Here is a 7,285-nt window from a genome sequence, read left to right as displayed (position 1 = left end):
ATCTCAAGCTACAAAGATATTTTTTGTCATGCATCCGATTTCACCTTGATAGATACACACGCCCGATGAAGCTAATTTGTTTAGCGAAATATTGCGTGAATAATATATAAAATATAACACCTAATTTTATAACACTCATTAGTGTGTTAAAGTTACATTCTTAGACACTTATATAATTCAATTTAGTAACTGCATCAGTTTATTTACAAACTGATCCACACCTAGATAGATTGAATGTTGATTGTTGCTATTTTTAGACACTATATATATATATATATCAGAAATAAAATGCACAGAAAGAGCAGCACGACATATGTTAGCTTACACTTTCTTCAGCTACATAGAAAAACTGAAGAAAATCAAATTACAAAAACTGTTATTTTAGGAATGAGAGGTGATATGAAAGAGAAATATAAGATATAAGATATAAAAAGGCAAATATTAATCAGAAACAATTAAAAACTTATCTTTCTCTCATAAGTGGGGAAAACACAGACACCTTAAATGAATATATATTCATACACTCATTCACTGAATATAAAAAAAATATGATGAAGATATTTAGCTTTGCTGTAGGAATTGCACTATACGCAACATAGAGAATAATACATGGCAAAATCCGTATCATATGTCGTATCATCCCGAGACATCAATATCAGCCCAAGGGCCTTTAGGCCCGAGGGATGATATTGGTCGAGGGTGATACGGCATGTGATACGGATTTTGCCATGTATTATACACTTTATCATATATTTCAACAGAAGAGTATTATATTATATGAACTGTTTTCTGATCCATAGCACTGGGTTACCTTCAGTTCTACTTTTGTCTTGTTTCAAAGGCCTTAAAAGAACTGCTCAATTACTTATCCGAAGCACCTGGGTTACCTTACAATTTGCGTGCTGTTGTTTTAAAAATATTTTGTTTATTATTGTATTAATTTGTGTGTTTTGTATTTTTCATAGTTGCATTTAGTGTGCCAAAACATATGAAAACTCGACGTTCGTGACGTCACATACCAAACAATGACGTCATTCAAAAAATTTACCTATTTTGAGGAAAATTTTTCTTAAGCAAAAAAAAATCCAAAACTGACTATGTATAAAAAAAAAAAAAAAAAAAAAAAAGTAGGGGTGTGATAAAGGGTAGAGGTGTGATAAAGGGTATGCGATAAAGGGTAGGGGTGTGATAAAGGGTATGCGATAAAGGGTGCGCATCAAAGTTGCGCGATATGGATTTAACAGCAGGCTATTTATCACATATGCAAAACTACTGTATTTACTACTAAACATATGATAAATGATAATATCACAATGACCAAGCCAATAAAGGTCTCAAGACAAAAGACAAACATTGAACAAATGAGAAAAAAAATCTACTTATTTCATTATCTGGAAGCAGTTTAAAAAAAAATGGAGAACAAATAACACATTATCAGTCTTCTGTAGAGGACCATTAACTACAAATGTATAACTTAAGAGGTACGTAATTTACGCTTTACTACTTTAAGTCTAATTTCAATGTCATTTATACACCGTGTACAAAGGAACAAATAGTATTGATGTATACAATTTCTTGAAAAAGTAAGTAATCTGATATCCACGATTGCTTTTCTTTTTCAATAATTTCTGCTATTTTTTAATTGGTCAATATGATCTCGTCACTGTTACAGTGATAAGATGGAAGATGACAACACATATAGATCGTCGAGTGTTCTTCGCTAGAAAATTGTCAAATGACCAAGTTTAACCCTTCCAGACAAACACTGCACGATATATTGCATTCGTGTTCATTTTTCAGTTAATGGATTACGCATACATCCGTTTGGAGTTTTGAAACAACTGATACACAATTTGTAACATTTTAAACGCGGAAATTGGAAAACGAGGAAGTTCGCAAAATGTATGTATATTTTTAGTTATTTCTCGGTAACTGCTCAACATTGATTTAAATATTAAACTGATTAATAAGCTTTGAAAAAAAGCTAACTTATGAAATGGTAAATGTTATGCAATATTTATACTGCAATCAGCTAGTTTACTGTACAGATAAAGCTATACGTATAAACGTTAGCTTTATACGTCAATGACCCTAACTGACATATAAGCCCCGCCTCCTTATTGTATTTCATCAACAACATCACGTCACGACCATGACAACGTTAAGTAACAATGGTCAAACTTTTTTCAATTTAAACTTTTATGTCTTCAAATTGGTTATTTATATATCATGTTTATCAAATGTTATTAATTAAGTTCATTTTCCCTTTCTAATTCCTTAATACGCCAATGTCTTACCACCTGGACTCGGCGCTCATAGGGAAATACCCCAAAATGGTACCTCAAGAGGGAAATTCCAAACACTTTTTTTAACAATTTTTGTTGCATGTTTTTTTTCATTTTTCATTTTTTTTTCGATTTCAGTATAAACACAATATACGTATAGTGTCTTGAAATATGAAATTTATTTGTATTCGGCACGAAACGGGAAAATGCTCGGTAGAACCTCGCATTTTCCTGTTTCTAAGCCTCATACAAATAAATTTCATATTTCAAGACACTATACATATATTGTCTAAGTATGTGCAATAACATAAAATGTATGGTATGAATAGCGGAACTGAGCAATATAGACACTTAGAATTGATTCACTTAAAGGGCTAAATATACACGATTTGATGTGTTAAGCTTACATAAATATGTGTAATAAAATGATATGTAAGTAATTATGATTCATTGATGTTGAAATGCATATAATCGTGGCCGGAAGCCCTATTCAACGATTAAATCTATATACAAGTACCCAGTCACACCCACTCTGTGTTTTTGTTAGATGTATTTCTATTTGTATCCTTCTTAGGAGTGAGGAGTTAACCCTTTTTCAAATGATTTAAATAGTCTGTTTTTATATAGTTTGAACTGTTATACCACTGTCCCGGATTCGGGGGGAGGGTGGGGATCCCGTGAGCATGTTTAACTCCGCAACATTCTGTATGTATGTACCTGTCCCAAGTCAGGAGCATGTAGTTCAATGGTTGTCGTTTGTTGATGTGTTACATATTTGTTTTTATTTTTTTTGTACCTAGATAAGGCCGTTGGTTTTCTCCTTTGAATTGTTTTACATTTGTCATTTAGTGGCCTTTCATAGACGACTATGCATTATGAACTTTGCTCATTGTTGGAGGCCGTACGTTGACCAATTATAGTTAATGTCTGTGTCATTCGGTCTCTTGTGGAGAGTGGTTTTATTAGAAATTATACCACATGTTCTTTTTATATAGATTATGCCGTGAGTTTTCTCATGTGAATCCTTTCATATTTTAATGTCAGGACCTTTTGTAACCGATGATATGGTATGGGGTTTTCTCATTGTCGAAGGCCGTAATTTGCCATTTATTTCTTACATTCTGTTACATTGATAGATAGTTGTCTCATTTGTAACATATCTCATCTCCTCATTTCCATGTTTCAATGTCATTTTCCGTTGAATATTGGCAAAACATAACCTTCTGAATATTTTTTGTTTTTTCATAACACGTTTGCTAAGATTTCTATTCTTATATAAGTGTTATTTAAAGTAAGTCCTGGAATGAAAGTAGATGTTGTTGAAAGAAATTTTGAATATTGCTTCAAGAATTTGATTTGACAAAAAGGATTAAAAGCAAGTTCAGTAAGCATTGATTCATTATTTGTTGGTTTCTGAATTTAGATTCTATTTGATACTTTAACTTAAAGTTTTATTTAAGTGCATTATAACGACCAGCAGATATATGACTGTTTGTTTTTTACATTTGCTTATTCCTGAACGTTACTATAATACTAGTGATCTTACAGACTATCAAAGTACATGCAGTAACTTAAATTTTACCCATAATGCGTATGAAAAGTCTAATGATTTAAATGGATCTCGGACGATGTTTAATATTTTGCTAAATGGTAACCATTTTAGCTTCACCACAAGTGGAAGTTGAAAATGACCTTAGGCCTTAATCTCCATAAAGTTTCCAATAATATAACTCCTTAGAAATATATATATATATCATAAGTCATTAGTGATTAGGTATAGAAGGGAGTCCAGTGTTTCAAACGATGTAATCTATTTAATTATAGATATCAATTCAAAATGTTGCGCAAGATATTTTTAGGTTGTTGTTAACAGTCAACATTGATTATAATCCTTAATTCTAAAATATCAAAATATTTTTTAATAAAATATGCATCACCATTAATTGAAAGAATTAAAAAATCGTAAAGCAAATTCTTAAAAAAGGTATGTTCATTTATAAAGAGACATCAATTTAATGCTTTATGATGTTCTTCATATCTATACTATTAAATGAGAAGACATCATTTTGTGTGTCGCTTCGCTTCCTTTCACAATAAATCAATCATCATGCATCTGTGTCCTATAGGTAACATGCATAGTCGCATTTGTCATCCGTTCTTATGATTATTCAAATTGAGTTATTTTGGGGGAAAAAACGACAAAAAAGGGAGTCCGGATATGATTCCGTCATCAGACTGACTTATAGTCATAAACAAGACATCCTGTTTGAAACATGCACAAATACAACCAATCGTATGATTGATAACAAAAATAGAAATTAAATAAGCCAATCAGAGCGTTCTCCTTAGTATGGTGTGTAGATGGCAAGAACCACAACTATTATACCTCCTTATAGAGGACAATTATTTTTCGCGTTTACCTTTATGTAAACTTACGATTATACTACTTTAATATATAGAGACTCTCTGTATTCTGTCTACTGTTTTCTTTAAAATGTTTATTATTTAAGGGGTCATACCAGTTGCATATATATTAAAATAAGTAAAACATGTGACACAAGTACAACCAATCGTATGATAGATAACAAAAATGAAAAAAATAAGCCATTCAGAGCGTTCTCCCATATCATGGTGTTTAGATCGCAACTAATATACCTCCTTAGAGAGGACAATTATTTTTCGCGTTTCATGTCATGGTGTTTAGATCGCAAGAACCACAACTATTATACCTCCTTAGAGAGGACAGTTATTTGTCGCGTTTATCTACATGTAAACTACGATTATACTTCTTTAATATATAGAGACTCTCTGTATTCTGTCAGGGACTTTCTACGTTAGTATAAAAGTCCCTGATTCTGTCTACTGTTTTCTTTTAAATGTTTACTATTTAAGGGGTCATACCACTTGCATATATATATATTAAAATAAGTAAAACATGCTCAACTTCATCTCAAACCACTTCGACCAAAAACTTTAACCTGAAGCGGGACAGACGGACGGACGTACGACCGAACGAACGCAAGGATGCACAGAATAGAAAACAAAATGACCATAACAATTTATTGTTGAAAGGGAAAATGGTGATTTGTAAAAAATGAAAGATTAGAGGGAGGCAGGACCTTTTTCGGGGCATCGGGATCGGGTGTTTTTAAACTTGGGATTTGGGGATTGATCCTTACGGGATCCGGGAATATATTTTTCGATTTCGGGATTTCGGGAGATGAATTTCTTTAAATTCTGAATCTCGGGATTTCATGGTTTTAAGCCCGTGATTTAGGGATCAGGACCCCTCCGACCACCCTTCTAATTAGCCTTAGTAGGTCTAAGTCATTTATACTTGATACATATCCTACCCGATGATTGGCATGTTAATAAGGCTCTCAAAAGAAAAAGCGCTGATGTCCTAGAAGCATATTTTATTAGACTAATAATGTTCTATATATATATAAGCAGTTACATTTTTTTCATGTTTGAAACTGTGCAAATTTTTAATTTCATTAGACTTTCACCAAAAGCAGCATTGTAGCAAAGGAGAAGAATAATTGTGGTATGAGGCCAGAAACACGAAAATAATTGAATTTAACAGAAAGGAAACAAAGATCGGACTTTGGAAAAAGGGAGGGCTGTTGATACCTTTTAAGAAATTCTCCATACATAATATCTTTTACAAAATTCATCCTACAACAGTTCACAAGCTGTATATGCCCGCGGGTGTGCTCTAGTGTATAATGACTGTAAGGACTTATATTCTATTATCATTATATCAGGTATATGTATATAAAATAACTGCTAGTTTAGTTCAAGGCAGGGTATTGTTTTTAAAGATATTCACCAAGATCATCTTTTCAATAACTTAATTCAGTAGATACAATAGAACACTTTTGAGTTATGTCCCTCACAGGCAAATCTCGTCAATTATAAACACCTTTATGATGTCATAAAGTATAAATAAATTAACTTTTTTTATAGAGTCGTCATAGTATAAAAACATAACCTCTTATGAGCTTTTAACCAACATAAACATTGTCGAAATTGATTAACGAAATAGAATGGACTGGTTGTATCCCTGCAAAATTCATGAAGCGTCTTCTTGATCGCAATTTTTTAGGATAAACTGGAAACAATGTTTTTTCCATTGAATTTTAATCACATTTCCCTCATGACATCGGTAATTATAATTACCATATTTACCCCGTATAATTTGTTCAATATTGCATCATATTTGTTCAACCATTAGCTTAACATGGGAAGGAAGTAACAATGCCCACAACATGTTTTTATTTTTTGGACAAAAATACATTTATTTTATAAAAACTTAACTCACATTCCTTATATTTTAAATTGCCTGTAGATAAGTTTTGCACATGTGTAACAATCGCCTTTACAAATATGCATTCCTTAGTTATTCAATCCATTCTTTAGTTATTCAATCCATTCTTCAGTTATTCAATTCAAAGACCAATAACTAAAGAATGAACAACTAAAGAATTAATGTTTGCACATTTGTTTTAATCACCCTTACAAAAATTCATTCTTTAGTTATTCATTCTTTAGTTATTGGTCTTTGAATTAAATAACTATTCATTCTTTAGTTATTCAATTCAAAGACCAATAAAATATCTTGCCGTTATACATCCTTTATTAAAGAACGTGATTCTTAATTGGTATATGTCTAGTTTTGGTATCTTTTTCTTCATAAATAGCATGTACTTCTAGTTAAATTCTTAACGATAATAGATAACAGTATACTTGAGTATTGTCTGTCATTTCAGTTTTTTTTTTTATATTTTAGGACTTTTAATCAGAACAGCTGCGAAGTTTTCTTCATTTGAACGAAGTCTTGGTAAGTATTGTTTATTTTCTTGAACGGTTGATGAGATGCACTTCTTTGTAGCTCGCCTGTATCGGATGTTCATGTACGAGTCAGGTTTATTTGACATCGAAAATGTTTTTTTTGTAATTGTTTTACATTTTGCATTTGCATTCGCATTTGCATTTGT

At 31.7% G+C, this 7,285-nt stretch overlaps 1 protein-coding gene across 1 annotated transcript in view; it reads left to right on the top strand.

Annotated features, from left to right (window-relative positions):
• The first annotated feature begins 1,668 nt into the window (after nucleotides 1–1,668).
• Nucleotides 1,669–7,285, top strand: part of LOC139525166 (putative ankyrin repeat protein RF_0381) — a 101,931-nt gene continuing 96,314 nt past the window's right edge. Inside the window, exons 1-2 of the mRNA XM_071320354.1 lie at nucleotides 1,669–1,902; nucleotides 7,078–7,128. The gene's annotated coding sequence lies outside the window, so the exon portion shown is untranslated. The remainder of the gene's footprint in view (nucleotides 1,903–7,077; nucleotides 7,129–7,285) is intronic.

The sequence above is a fragment of the Mytilus edulis genome, chromosome 5, assembly GCF_963676685.1.
Source record: "Mytilus edulis chromosome 5, xbMytEdul2.2, whole genome shotgun sequence".
Taxonomy (NCBI): Eukaryota; Metazoa; Mollusca; class Bivalvia; order Mytilida; family Mytilidae; genus Mytilus; species Mytilus edulis.
This window is presented reverse-complemented; position numbering and strand designations above follow the sequence as displayed.